Source organism: Eschrichtius robustus, chromosome 6 (genome assembly GCF_028021215.1).
Source record: "Eschrichtius robustus isolate mEscRob2 chromosome 6, mEscRob2.pri, whole genome shotgun sequence".
Classification (NCBI taxonomy): Eukaryota; Metazoa; Chordata; class Mammalia; order Artiodactyla; family Eschrichtiidae; genus Eschrichtius; species Eschrichtius robustus.
This window is the reverse complement of record NC_090829.1, coordinates 45,677,811-45,694,227: the sequence shown is the minus strand read 5'-3', so window position 1 is coordinate 45,694,227 and position 16,417 is coordinate 45,677,811. Positions and strand designations below refer to the sequence as shown.

Sequence of the window (16,417 nt, the reverse complement as noted above, 5' to 3'; positions counted from 1 at the left end):
TCAACAACTCTTGTTATCATATTATAGCTATGCTTCACTGACAAATTAATGGGCAGATTTTCTAACTCCTCAAAGCAAAATTAGTTCTCTCTTCCTTCAAGTTTCCATAGTATTTCCTGTATTACGTTACCTTGAAAAGGAAATTGGCTATTTATACCATCCAACTAGATTATGACCTTTTGAGGACAAAATACAGGGATTGATTGCTGTCTTTTTTCCAATGACCAATACCTAACTCTGCACACAGTAGTAGGTGTTAATAAATGTGTTGAATAAGGAAGAAGTAGAGGAAGAAGAAGAACGAGAAGAAGGAGAGAGAGGGAGGGGGAGGGGGAGGGGGAGGGGGAGGAGGAGGAGGAGGAGAGGGTGGCCTGGCAAACTGATGGCAGCATCTTTCTAGACAAGCTACCAGATCTGTGAGTTTTATATTCTTTTCTCCCTGCTTCTCCTTTCATTTGCTTGCCTCATTGCTGATAATGAAAATCTTCATTGACTTCCCAGTGTTAATTTCACTGGGATTTATGTTTAAAGAAATTGTCTTATTATATATGTATTAAGCAAGGTTCCATTATTAAAAAAAATAATCTGTACTCTATATTAAAAATTCCCTTAAATGATTTGACATTGAAAAGATTAGAACAACACAAAACAATAAAAGTAAAAATGATAATGATGTGGAAATTAAATCTGAACTATGTAAATATCATGCACATTTCTGTTTCCCTCTAAATTTGTTCCCCACATGCAACATGAAATTAAATCATATCTAATGTAGTTTCCTCTGCATATTAGATCATTCAAATGGCAAGTCTGTATTTGACATAAATAGAAATAGTGGTTGGTGGGTGATAAATTAGAAAAAAGTACATAGGATTTTTAATAAGTTAAAAAAATGGCTTCTTTTTTTTTGTATGGATTTGAGAAAGTCATTCTAGGTGAGAAGAAATCCAAGAATAAGGGAGGGCCAAGCTAACTGGTACCAAGCTCTCTGCAAAGAACAAAATATATTTAACTTAGTCTATCTGAAGTTAATATTTTTACTTACATCAAAGGTGTGAGAGTAGCTGCACACTGCACACAGAGAACTCTCTCCCTGGGAGAGCTTCTGGTTTAACTAGGTGGAAAATGTTGAGACATCTTTTGAGCAGTTGAAAGACTGCAGAGGAGATTGTGATGCTTTTATCTTTTGTCATTACAATTTTTTTATGAATGCATGTTTCAAAATTAATACAATTTGCATAATATTAGGGGAAATGAAATATTATTTTATTAGCCCATATGTTTTACTTTTCAAGATACAACTCTTAGATTCCAGAGTTTGAACATAATGACAAACTAATCAATGAACAAATCATCTCACAATCTCTCTTGAGAGCATGTATAATATCATACATACATAAACTGAGTACTATAGTTTGCAGTTGTTTGTTAATATGTTCTTAATTTTTATATCTTCCAAAACATATCTTTTTGTCTTTTCTCAAAATTTAAATATTCTTCTCCTTATATTTTCTTTTAATGAAATTGTTGTATTTTCTATTCCAAGCTCAATTAAAGTTGGAGAAATTATTTGAAGTGTGTTCTTTTTTAAAATTCTTTTTCTTCTGCTTCTTGTCTATTTTTATAGCTCCTTATTATATTCTTAAGTATTTCAGCTATCTCTGAATAGCTGGATATAAGTTTGTTCCTTTTTAAACTTGACATATCACGCAGGACTTGAAATTATCAGCCATTTGATCAAATAATTATTTCCTTAATTACCCAGGTCTTTCACATTTTGTTCCTGACGTGTGTTACTGCCATAGCTGACTAAGCTTTTTCTCCTAAGATATATGTTATTCATGTCTCTTAATGTCATTTTAGTAAATATTTTAAAGCTCTTTGATATAACTTTCTATTTACTATGAATATGAATGTTGGTTCATTTTTTACATGAATATTAACTGTATGTAGTGACCACACATCATTTTACTTTAAAATGAGATTGCAATAAAATAGGTTAACTGGTAACAAAATACACATATTACTTTCAGTGCCTTTATCACTTTGGACTTTGTAACTTATTATCAACCAGTATTTCATTTCTCAGCAGTAAGTTTGGGAAAATATTATAGTTCACTTAGGTGAAATCCATACTTGAAATATATGAATATGATGTAATATTCAAAAAAGTCACAATATATGATTTGGGAAAAATAATTATCTAGAAGTACAATAAGATTAAATAGCATTTATCATACATTTACTCTTAAACTTCATCTGATATGGTAGTATAAATGTGAAAGTTATTACCAATACACAGAAGTTATGCTAATGTAAATCTTAAGAATTTGGAAGTAAGATGTCTCTGAAATCAACATACAATGGTTCAGAGCAGAAATATGTAAATTAACCTTAGAGGTATTCCACATCGCCCAAAGGCTCACTACATCCTTTTCCCTTCACAGATCTTTACTTCTCTACCTCTTACTCATTCTCTGAACCATTCCGCCTTCACAGTCAGTTAATGCCCAGATCTTCAACTTCTCCAAATATTCCCTCAGCACATTTTGTTGTCCTTAGCTGAAACTTGGCTGATTCCCCCATGGCACTGCTCTTCTAGCTATTTATTACTTCAAGCTTCAGCAATCGAAAACTCCAGGCCAGGTTTCTACCATGGGCTTCACATCTGCGTATTCAACTCCCTCCTTTTCAGTAGTTTCTTGGACATCTACAAGCACCTCAAATGTGAACTTTTCAAAACTGAACTCATGATCTTGCCCACCTTCTCAACTCCACTTTAATTGCCAAATTAGCTCTTCATCCACTCCTTCTCTCCTCAGAATATGACCCCCCCATTCACCCAGTAGTTCATGCCAAAATTTGGGGGGTAATCATTTTTGACAGTGATTTCTCCTTTACACCCCAGAACTAATGTGTCACCAAATTCTGTCGATTCTAGGTCCTAAATCCTTCTTTCTGCACTTTATCTCTCCAGCTACCAACATAGTACAAGTCATTGTTATGACTCATCTGGAATACCACAATAGCCCATTAATTACTCTATCTTCCTCAATTTCCTCAATTCTTGCCCTCTCCCTATCTATCCCCTTTACAGAAGCCAACATGTTTAATAAAAACAAGAATACAATTACGTTATCCTCATGCTTACCCACCAGTGGCTTCCCTTTACTCTTGGGGTGGAAATAAAGCCTTCACATGAGCCTTCCTGATAATGGTGTAGTTCTCCATACTTCCCTTGTGTCACACTATCCTTCACTCTCCCTGCTTCAATTATACTTACCTTCTTTGTGTTCCTAGAAACAGTATGCTTCTTCCCACTTGAGAAATTTGAACATACTCTTCTCTTTGGACACTCCTTGTTCTCCAGGTAATAGCACATCTGGCTCCCTCACTTCTTTTAGGTCTTTGACAATCGTTGCTTGCTCAATGAGGTCTCCCTGACCACACCCCTGCACTCCCTATCCCCCTTCCATGGTTCATCTTTAACACTTATTACCATAAAACATGCTATAATATTTATTGGTGTATTCCCTGTCTCCCCTCCCCAGAATGTGAGTTCTTTGCGAGCATGACTTTGTCTTATTTGCTCATTGCCTTATGCCTAACTCCTAGAAAAGCACCTGCCAATGAGTAGACACTCTATAAGTATTTTTGGAGAAATTAACTGATCTTAACTCTCCTGACAACACAATATTTATATAATTATCTCTATTTTTAAAATGAGGAAGCTGACTATTAAGGTCAGACAGCATGAAAATGGTAGAGCAGGGGTTAGAGTCTCAGCTATTCGGCTGCAAGGTATCCTGGTTTGACGCACTCCCATGCACTTGCATGAATCAAGAATGGCAGAAAAGAAGGTGTTTCCTCCAATAGAATGGTTATTACTTTACATGGACATCCCCTGTTTCTATTTTAAATGATGTATTTTATAAGGAAACAGAAATCAGTATTATTTACCTTGGCACTGATGTGTTTCTGCATTTAATTAGACATGCATGTGGTAAGATTTAGCTGACCCGAGTAGCACTCTCACCCCTGAAACATCAAAATACAGAAAACGTTTGTATTTGACACAGTGAAAATATGGATGCTTCCTTTTTCAATTCAACACATTCTAATAGGTGTAAATTGGTTTAAAATAGGATTCAGAAATGTGTTTTATCTCTTCAGATACTGTTAACTTTTAAAATAGACTTTTCCTTAAAAGAAACAAAATTTTCCTTGCTAGAAACAATGCTATGAAATGAAAACTTTAGAAAGTGCATCCTACATTCTATGTTTATAATAATGAAATTCCCACAAAACACTGCCACAGCTATCATCGTGACAATTACCATAGCAAATATATTTGGGGGGTGGGGGTGGGGAACTTGGTATATTTGCTCAAACAAGACCACAGTAATCAAATAGTCATCCATTTAAAGCTTAGTGAGCTGAAATCTTATCTTTGGTCTATTTTTATACCCAATTGTGGTAAGCAGAACAATGTCTAATGCAAAGATGTTCATGTCCTTATACTCAGAACTCATGAATATATTAGGCCACACAGCAAAGGAAAATTAATGTTGTAGAAGAAAATAAGTTTTCTAATCAACTAACCTTGAGATGGGAAAACTATCCTGGATTATTTGAGTAGTCCCAATGTAATCACAAGGATCCTTATAAGTGGAGGAGGGAGGCAGAAGAGAATCAGTGTTAGGGTTGTGTGATCGGCCATTTTTGGCTTTGAAGATGGAAAGGGGGCACAAGACAGGAAATAAATAACAGAACCTCTTTGGCAAGAAAGTCTGGGAAATGTTTGCAAGCCTAATGCCCTTGTGGTAAGAGTTTAGAAAGATAGGTATGGTTCTGAATATCAACAAACATTATTGAGACTATTAAGTGTATGACTTTGGGCACATTATGTAATTATTTTCGTCTGTGAAAAGGGATAATAATAGTATTTACCTTGTATATTTGTATGGATTAAAGAAAATGATCCTTGGAAATAATTTAAGGAAAGTCTGATACACAGAAAGATTGTAATATAGTTTAACAATTATTTTAATTTCAGAAGAAAATATTAAAATAATAGTACATGTAAAACTTAGGTGGTCATGGATTTAACTCTTGATTATAGTATCACTTACTAGTTGTATTCATTTGCTAAGTAACTTAATTCTCCAGCCCTTCTTTCTTTAGCTATAAAATGTAGACACATTCATCTATGAGATAACACATGGCAGACAAAATTAGAGATCGATATATTAAAGTCAATGTTATTATTAATAATTACTATCACAAATAATAAATTAAAATAAATATCTTATTAGATAATATGTTTTGTGTATCAATAAATGAGAGCTGAATACAAATATATAAAATATGAAGCAATACTTGTGATTACATTGTAAGTCCAGCTTTATCTTGAAAAGGGATGTTAAAAGAGATAATTCATGAAGAGCATTTTCTCGCTATGCCCACAAAAAGCAAAAACTGTTGTATATTAAACTCAATTGACTTGAAACCTGGGCTCTCTATTGTATTTAGTGAATGATAAAAGCACACAATAAAGCAAATAATTTAGAATGCTTATATAATACTTAAAGGTATTAGAAAGGATTTTTGTTATTTTCTTTTTTAGAAATTCACGTTCTTTTATTTATTTATTTATTTATTTATGACTGTGTTGAGTCTTCGTTTCTGTGCGAGGGCTTTCTCTAGTTGCGGCAAGTGGGGACCACTCCTCATTGCGGTGCGCGGGCCTCTCACCATCGCGGCCTCTCTTGTTGCGGAGCACAGGCTCCAGACGCGCAGGCTCAGTAATTGTGGCTCACGGGCCCAGTTGCTCCGTGGCATGTGGGATCTTCCCAGACCAGGGCTCGAACCCGTGTCCCCTGCATTGGCAGGCGGATTCTCAACCACTGCGCCACCAGGGAAGCCCGGATTTTTGTTATTTTCAATTGTCTATTATTTAAGGAAATATAATGTATTGAAATTTTTTTAATAGAACAAAGCAGAAAAATACGAAGAGAAGACATTTTAAATCACCCAAAATCACACCACCCAGAAATGACGTTATTTACATTTGATGACCGCTATTCTAGAGATCTCAATATTTATATGTACAGAGAGACACCAAAAACTGTTTCTTATAGAACCCCTCATTTTCATTGTTAGTGTCAAAGCATAACAACTTCAGTAACTTTTGTATTCTTCTTTTTGTTCTTATGCATTTTATAACTAGTACTATCTTGGAAAAATATATAGACTTGTAAGTATAGGGGTTACTGCACTACAGTTTTGTTTGAAACTGTCATTTTATAATGTTCTGCTCAGATTGTCATTAAGAAGGTGTCAGAAAAGATAAGATTTTATTCTCTTACTTCTAGGACAAGAAAACAAAATCACTTTCCCTTTAACTTTGATTTTGCCCTCTGCTGACTGTAAAGCTACAGGTTTCCTAGCACAACATGTTTTGTGTGTGTGTGTGTGTGTTGTTTTCAGAGGGAGATTTATTTAATTCTAATCTTTAATAGGAAACAAAAATTTGTAAGCCCATTCCCAGGATTCGAATTTCTAAGTTTTGTAATACAAATTAACAATGAAAACTTTAGGTAACAACCTTCATCCCTGCATTAAGTTTATAGAGGGAGCAGACACAAGTGGAAAAGAGGAAAACTACATTGAATTTTTGTTGCTGTGTAGTAAATTAGGCTCACTTCCCAGGTGAATGTCCCTTCCACATTTAAGACTTCTATCAGGTGTATGATTGAAATTTGTTTCCTTGCAAAGTTGCAAATTACCATGCCATAGACTTTCCAAGTCATTCATGAATTGTCCAAACCAAGAATGCAAATGAAAGGTTTTATGGCATCTCATTTCAGATATTTATATTTGCATTTCTGGCTTGAATTTCAAGAGGTTGTTTTGAATTATTTAAAGAAGGCTATAACTTTGACTTTTCAGGCTTGAGAAAAATGAATCCACTCTTGGTGACTTTATAAAAATCATTCTCCTGAGTTTGCAAGACTGCTGGGCAAATGCTGATGCATGGCTAGTTCAGTAAGGCAGTACTAACTTGTGTCTCCACAAACTGATTTATCTGAATCACCATGGGGACAGTGGCCAACTTTCTTCTTACTAGAGAACTCAAAAAGGTGCCTTTAAATTTTAGCACTGTAAACTATCAGATAAATTTGTTATTGTGCTTGAGAATAGAATCTGTTAGCTCTGAGATTACTAATATATGGCTGTTTTGAAATTTTATAAACCATTTTGACATAGTTGCTCTACATTTTACTTTGCAGAAATGAGAATTTCAGTGGTGTAAAGAATTGCAGCACAAAGATGATTGACTGCCAGGAGTAGAGCATCAAAAGGAATAACAGCAGTGGAGAAGAGCTGGTTCAGCAGATGCCTATGTGATTTTCTTGAGTGGCTTAATAACTGGAAGATGGTGGTATCATTAACTGAGATACTGAGATAATGAAGTAGGGAAATGGGGGAAAATTCCAGAGGATAGAGGGGGAGTTGACGGACAGATAACTTAGCACGGATTTGCTAAAGGTAACAAACTTTTTTTTTTTGACGTGCAAGGAAGGAGCATCTTGTTCATTATCATATTAAATATACAGTGAACTCCTAAAATATTGAAACCTATATAAATTAGTTCACATACCAATTTTCAAACTTATATGTCCATCAGATCTATTTTCCATAATAACACTTTTCAACATAACAGTAGAATTATTGTCCCAAAGAATATGATTAGTAGAGTATTGGTATAGTCTCCTTCTTAAATTTACTTATTCTCCCTATATTTGGGTTGTACCAATTTGGGGAGGCAAGGTAACCCATTTTCTGAAATTCCTAGTTTTATTTCCTAGATTACACAGATTATTTGCATAGCTGAATTTGAATAGCCTTATAATTATATTTCTCAATTAGCTACAATTACATTGTGATTCATTATATCATTTTCCAAATTATCATAAGAATATTTTAGTAAAAGCATTTACTACTTTCCTTTTTTACGGGTAGAAACCTGAAGCTTCTCATCTGAGAGTAACATGAAAAACAATTAGAATATTTGAATTAAAATCTACTTTTCTTCATTATCATTCAACACTAGAAAAGGTCTCCCATCTATTACTCAAATGATTCTCTGGGAAATATACACAATGATTTTACTCTGATTCTTTGAATATATGTTACAGTATGATACATATGAAGAGTCATATGCATGGGTCAGATGTGTATATTCCTCAATACTGCTTCTCTTTTCAGCAAAGGAAGAAAATTGATTTTATATGATTAAACATTTTTTATAAATTAAGATTTCTGAGAGGTTTCAATACATTATCTTATACCTCTAACGTGTGTTTGTTTCCAGGATAATTTAAACATGGATTTTTGTTTTTCTCTTTTTTCTCTCTCCTACTCCCTCACTCCTTTTTCTAAGGAGCATATCTCCACATCAGTACCAGGACACATCAGGAAGGACTAGTATAGTTTCCCATTATAATACTCTTAGTTTTTTGAAATTAGGAATTCAAATTATTCATTAATTAATTAATGTAAAGATAAATAATTTGTTTTAAAAGTATTAACAGCATTTTATAAAATCATGCTTTTAATTTAATTTTGTTACCTAGTAAAATATTTCTTAACATCATTGAATCACATTGCTTAGGTACTCCAGCAAACTAAAACATACTTTGGAATTTTAGAAATAAAAAATATGGGTTGACAAATATGACCCTTTGTTCTTGAAAATAGAATATACATGATTTTAATTTATTTTTATTTTCTATAGTGTAATAACATTTTCAGGAACAATCAATTCCAGCTATTCTGTTTTGTAGTCACGCAAAGTTGTACACAGTTTTATATTCAGAAAGCTAGTGTGTGTGTACTGTATGTGAGCATGTGTGCTATTGAAATTACTTACAGGTGAACTATGAAGAAAGATCAACCTTTCAGACTTCTGCATGGAATGTCTGCACAAGTGTACAAGATTACTTTTATTTCTCCATTGTATGTATACATTGAAACTAGATGCAGGAAACTACTGAGGAGGTTAGAAACTGGTCATCAATATATAGAGTTTGGCTTTATTCATCTCTATATCCCTATTTCCCCAAATCTTAAATCCTATGCTACCAGCCAAACCTTCTGAGGAAGAAATGTGTTGAATAGACCTAGTGCAATCTAAATTATGATAAAAAGGAACTATAGCATTGAGTACACTTACCAAGGAAATGGACTCTAAATTTATCTTGAAAATGATAATTCATAAACTTATTAATAAACATTTCCAAGTTCTATTCTTCTTCACTTTCTATAAATTTAAAAGAGTTATTTTCAGGAAAAAAATCCATCTTGTTGGTGATGGTCCTAAAATGTTAATATTTATAAATATTTACAAATAGAGTGAAAGAACAAGGAGTATGATACTCTCAGGTACATTGATTATGGTTTATGTATACCAAATACAGAAGAAAACAAAAAAGAAGATTAACAGAGAGTTAGATAATTATTTGCTAACTAGAGGAGAGATAAGACTGAGAATTCTGGAAGAAACTGAAGAGAAAATTCAAAGGAAATCTTGAGGTTCAGATCAAATGTATAAAAGTAGAAATAAATCATGAACATAGACTAAAATGAGGTCAGAACTAGCACAACAAATGGCACATGGAGATTCAATAAACATCAAGTGAGAGAGTAAATTAATATGTGACAGTAATCTGATAATTTTAGTAAAAACATTTTTTGAAAAGACACACAAGAAAGAACCAAGTATAGAGCTCTCCTATCTTAAATATTGAGTTATATAAAAAGAAAGAAAAAAATAAAGCAAAAAAACAAAAGAGGAAATTTTGAATAGTCATTAGAAAGCAATATAAAAATAATTAATACATTTCCATGTCAATTTACAAATGAAGATAAATTGAAGATGGTGGCAGAATAGAGGATAAAATCAAGAACATTAAAATATCAGCTAGGAAAACATTTTTATAAAGGAACTCTATTCATGTCAATAAAATATAATTTATAGCCTACAAAAAATAGGACATTAATGACAATTCGGGGCCACCATTTACTACATCTCAAATAAGAAATGACACTTTTAGAATTTTCCAGGCAAGAGAGAGTTTTCACTCAAAACAATGTTGTGGTAAAGAAGAGATGCAAAGATGTCAATCATCATGATGATAAGTAAAAGCTGGGTAGAAATTGAAATTGGAGGGGGCACCAAGCCATGTGGCAAAGAGAAATGTCCAATTGAGGCTTGTTTATGAAGAGCCACTAAACTTATATTTGACGTAGCGATACCCCTCCTGAGAATTTATCATAAGAATATGAAGCAAATAAAGTGAATATTAAGTAATAGTTATCCATATTAAACGATGAAGATTAGTGATATCTAAAGATCTTTAGAGTTTAAGTAGGAAAAAATCCAAAATGTTATGTATACAAAAATTAAACCTCATATGTCTGAATAAATTATGGAATGAAAAATGAAACATTTAACTTAAGTAAGTGTACATATACAGGCAAATTTATTAAATAGATTGACAGAGATATATAAATTATTTTGAGTTGAAATATATTTTGGGAGCCTAGCATTTTTATAGTAAATGTATCACCTGCTTATTATAATAGAAATTGAGCAAAAGGAAGATAAAAATTAAGAATGTCTATAATTCTCTTAGCTAGAGATATAACCATAATTAACTTTTAATGTATTTTTCTTTTAATCATATTGTAGGTAGATGATAGATAGCTGGATAATAGATAGATTTTTCTCTTTACATCTTATACACAGCACTAGAAACATCCTATTATGCTGTCTTTTTATTTGCAATATGATAATGGTTATTTTTATTGTCATTAAAATTCTGATATTTAGTGACTATAATATTTCTAATCATTTTTCTGTTAATCAAAATTTAAGTTGTGTCCATTGTTTTGCTCCTTTTTGTGTTGTAAAACATCCTATTTTACTCTGAAATGGCAAGATGGTGATACCAGGAATCTTGATACAAGTATGTTTTGTTCTCTAACTGTTGGGTAAAAAGAACTGATGAGCGATGAAGAGAGAGAGAACATGAAGATGGCATGGTATCTATTTCCTATCCTTGCTTCAAGAACCTAGATCTGAACCTAGTTCCTTATAGGAGGAACTATCACAAGAATATGATGTTTGAGCTAAGAAATGAGTAGCAGGAAGGAGGCAATATGCAATAACCTGGGAGGAGCCTGGAACAGCATGTGTTGAAGCCTTGAGATAAGAGCCAGCCTATGGTGTTTGAGGACCCAAAAGGCCAGTGTATCTGGTGAGGAGGGGGTAAGTAGGAGAGAGTAAGAAAGATGTGGGAAAGGTAGGCATAGGCCATTTCAGGTAAGGTGTTTGGGGTTGCAGAAATGAGAATATATTCTTTCTAGCTGTAATGGAAAACAGAAAAGAGATATAAGTTGGTTCATATTTAAAATAATGTCTCTATTTGATGATAGCTTAGACATTTTAAAAAAATTTACACAGTCCTAAAAATCTTTAAAAATGGTAATTAAAGGAGAATCACTTATTCAAAAAGAATAAAAACTTAAGGCATGTGCAGATGTAGGAAGAAAATATATGTTTCCTGTGAAAGGAGAATAAAAATTGGTGGTTTTTTTTTGCCTAATAATTCCTCACTTATCAATATGGCCCACAAATGCAGCTCAAATGGAAAAAATAACTATTTTTCACAACTATTAAAAAAAATTTAGAGGTAAACGAAAAAGATTTCCTAGCAATTAGAAAATATCTGAGTAGTCCATACAATTTCTTACTTTAATTAAAATGATAAATAATTAGAAATGCCTGTGTAAATAAACATAAAGGGAACAAAGATGAGTATAAATAAGATTATGATCTGCTTAAAACAACTGGAAAAGTGTAGATAGAGTCTTGAAGCTGCTAGTGATATACATTCTTTTTCTTTTTTTGTGGTAAAAATATCTAAGTATTTAATAAACAATATTATAACAGATATGGAGAATAGTCACATTGAAGAAAATACTTAAATGATGTAGACCTGAGCATGAATGCAGATTCTTTTGGCAGAGCAGAAGTTATACTACCATGGGTTGTGGATACAAGTGGCTAAAGTGTTAGAATATATACAAAAACATATACTGAATAAATAATGGTAATTTGAGCTTATTTCTTTATAAAGAATTGTCAAATTTTGGGAGAAAGTGTGGTGATTGATCTTGATATATTTAAATAACTTTTGTAATGGATCTGTGACTCACAAAAAAGAAATTTTATGCCAAAGACTTTAAATATATAACTCAGAGAAGAGGATGGATGGGGTTTTCTTCTTCCCAGTGAAAAGTTAATTCTATGACTTCTGGGGACAGCTCTTCCTCATAATGTGGCTGGGAAATGCAGCCTAGGACTAATTATCTGGAAGAAATATGTATTCCATTCTTCCTGGGCCCTCCTAATTAAAGCTTGAATTGCTTAATTCTTTTATCTCCATAATGTTCCTTGCCATCACTAGCCTTCTTATCCATTCTAGAGTAACCTTCTAAAGACACTTTGCAGGTTTGGGTGCTTTCTGTGGTTCAGTTAGCCAGGAACAGAGTGAGCATGTGTTCCACAGGCTCCGGGTTAAGTGCCGTTTCTACTCTTTTGGACTCTTCCAGCCTTGCTTCTTCAAATATAAGGATGCAATAAAAAATATTACTTTGGGTGAAAATGTGTTCTTCCAAAAAATGTGTTCAAGTACTAATCCCCAGTACCTTAGAATGTGACTTTATTTGGAAATATGGTCTTTACAGAGGTAATCAATTTAAAAAGAGGTCCTATACAAGCCAATGAATGGCAAAGATTGCCTGCAAATGATGAGAAGCTAGGAGAGAGGGATGGAACAGATTCTCCCTCACAACCCTCAGAAGGAACTACTCCTGTTGATACCTTGATTTTGGACTGCTAGCCTCTAGAACTGAGACAATAAATTTCTGTTGTTTTAAACTACCTAGTTTGTGGTACTTTGTCACAATAGCCTTAGGAAACTAATACAATGTGTTTTTAAGAGGAAGTGGATAGGCACCGTCACATTAATCACTGATGAATTATTTTAGTGCCCTCAATACTCTTTCCATGCTTGTATTAACCATCTAATCACAGTTTTTAATTACATTTTTGATTATTTTAGAGATATGATCTGGGAATTAGTGGCTTTGAGTAGCTGCCATAAATCATAGAAGATACTATCATAAGTAAGCAACATGTTAATTGCTAATCTGTCTCTTGATTATTGTGTAGATTTTTTTTCTGCAATATTATTCAGTTATTAAAAAGTATTTTGAGGACCTACTATGTTCAACATTGTACTAAAACTTGGAATGGTGAAATATTCCTACTTCCTTTCATAGAAATGATGAGGTAGGGCACAATATCTGAACTGTTCATGTCTATGCAAATGCATAGCTGTACCAGTGACAAGAGTTGCACTTTCCACCCAAGGTATCTCCCGTTATCCTCAGTAACTACTTACAATGTCCCAGAACTTCATCTTAGTGCAGTAATTTGCATCCATTCATCCTACTTTAAAAAAAAAATTCCTGGTAGGCAAGAATTAATACATTTTAATTTTCTAGAAAGCATATCAACAATATACATTTTCTGAATTGGATCCTATTTATATCTTCTATCATTTATAAGATAGTTTCCCATAGTTTTGCATGTCACTTCTTTTGTTTAACATACATTATGCCAGTGAAAATCAAAAAAGTTTCATGCACCTTTGGCTATGGAATCGGGGTGACAGCGGGTGATGCCGAAATCTCAGCCTCTGTGCACTGGTGCTGAATTGAATCTCAGAGACAGAGTTTTGGGTGAAATAGAAAAGAATAGCTTTATTGCTTTGCCAGGCAAAGGGGGATGCAGTGTGCTGTTGCCCTCCAAACGGTGTGTCCGGATTGGAGAGGATTTGGTGAGGAGTTTTATAGTAATGGTTCAAGGGCAGGGTTGTGATAAGGTGCAGGGCCTGCCCTCCTTTAATCCGGCCTCAGGTGGTCTCCTGATGAGCTTCGAGTTTATCAAGCTGTGACCTTCTCTCCTGAACATCTTCCATTTGGTGGGGGTTTTAGTTCTGCAGAAAAACTTAAAGATATTGTTATGTGTATCCCTTGAGGTAGAGCCAGGACCCTACCCCAAGGCTGCACTATTGTTTCTTTACTGCTCCTCCCTTGTCTTCCCAGAATTCATGGTAGAGTTGGAGGAATGGGAGGTTTGAACAATTAGGATTTTCATTGGCTCCTCATGGGCACCATGAGGAACCCGTATTCTTATTCTTGATTTCTTCTCTGGGGATTTCCTTTCTTTCATGTGTGATAGCAATTGCAATTCATTATCAAAAAAACTAGGATTCAGAAAAAGAAATGTCACCTTAAAAAGATGACTTATATGTTAGAATTCAAAAATGGGGAAGTTATGATATTAAAAATGATGATAATCAGTAAAACAAGTTAAAACGGTGATAAGCATGAATTGCTTTGATGAATGTGGGCATGGATAAGATTATGATTAGTGCTTATTTTTAACATCTTTATTGAAGTAAAATTGCTTTACAATGGTGTGTTAGTTTCTGCTGTATAAAAAAGTGAATCAGCTATATGTATATATATATATATATCCCCATATCCTCTCCCACATGTATCTCCCTCCCACCCTCCCTATCCCACTCCTCTAGGTGGTCACAAAGCACCAAGCTGATCTCCCTGTGCTATGCAGCTGCTTCCCACTAGCTATCTATTTTCCATTTGGTAGTGTATTTATGTCAATGCTACTCACTTCATCCCAGCCTACCCTTCTCCCTCCCCGTGTCCTCAAGTCCATTCTCTACATCTGTGACTTTATACCTGTCCTGCCCCTAGGTTCATCAGAACCATTTTTTTTTTAGATTCTATATATATGTATTAGCATACGGTATTACTTTTCCTCTTTCTGACTTACTTCACTCTGTATGACAGACTCTAGGTCCATCCACCTCACTACAAATAACTCAATTTCATTTCTTTTTATGGATGAGTAATATTCCATTGTATATATGTGCCACATCTTCTTATCCATTCATTTGTCAATGGACACTTAGGTTGCTTCCAAGTCCTGGCTATTGTAAATAGTGCTGCAATGAACATTGTGGTACATGTGTCTTTTTGAATAATGGTTTTCTCAGGGTATATGCAGAGTAGTGGGATTGCTGGGTCATATGGTAGTTCTATTTTTAGTTTTTTAAGGAACTTCCATACTGTTCTCCATAGTGGCTGTATCAATGTACATTCCCACCAACAGGGCAAGAGGGTTCCCTTTTCTCCACACCCTCTCCAGCATTTATTGTTTCTAGATCTTTTGATAATGACCATTCTGACCAATGTGAGGTGATATCTCATTATGGTTTTGATTTACATTTCTCTAATGATTAGTGATGTTGAGCATCCTTTCATGTGTTTGTTGGCAATCTGTATCTCTTCTTTGGAGAAATGTCTATTTAGGTGTTCTGCCCATTTTTGGATTGGGTTGTTTGTTTTTTTTGATATTGAGTGACTTTTAAAAATAAGATCTTTTTGTCCTCACTTTGGTAGCACATATACTAAAATTGGATCAATACAGAGTTTAACATGACCCCTGCTCAATGTTAACATGCAGATTCATAAAGAATTCTATATTTTGTGATGAGAGTTAACAGTACTGTATTGTATATGTGAAGTTTGCAGAGGATAGAGCTTCAATTAATCTTCTTACCACACACACACACACACACACACACACACACACACACACAGAACGGTAACTATGTAGAAGTGATGTATAGGTTAATTAGCCTGATTGTAATGCTTTTTTTTACAATGTATATATATATATCAAAAAATTATTTTGTACCTTAATTATATACAATTTTTATATGTCGAAGGTATGTCAATAAAGCTATGTGAAATTTTAAAAAATAAGTTTCTTTAAAGGTAGGGTTTATTGTTTAGAACATTTACTCTTTCTAAAATCTCATGGATTACTCATTCTAAAAATCAGACACTACAAACAAAAAAGACATAATTAATGTTCATCCTGTATGAGATATTGTGTATGCTACTGTGAATCTGTGTTGATAAAAAAAATAAGTTGTAATTAGTAATTTTTATTTTTTAAAAAACATATTTCTAATATTCATTTTCCTCTTTATGTGACACCACTTTCACTGCAGTAAAGAAAAAAATTTATATAAATATTTTTGTCAATTGGAAAAATCTGATTTAATTTTTTGTGAATGACCAATTCTCTGTCATTCATGCACACTTCTGAGACAAATCTAGAATGAGAAGATTGTTATTTTCTTTGATGACAGATCTTACCTCTATTGACGATTGTTCTAGTCTTTTT

General features: G+C 33.6%; 1 non-coding gene across 1 annotated transcript; it reads left to right on the top strand.

Moving 5' to 3' along the window:
* Nucleotides 1-15,608: 15,608 nt before the first annotated feature.
* Nucleotides 15,609-15,712, top strand: LOC137766840 (U6 spliceosomal RNA). The gene has a single exon (XR_011074379.1). It is a non-coding gene; the product is annotated as a U6 spliceosomal RNA (small nuclear RNA).
* The last annotated feature ends 705 nt before the right edge of the window (nucleotides 15,713-16,417 follow it).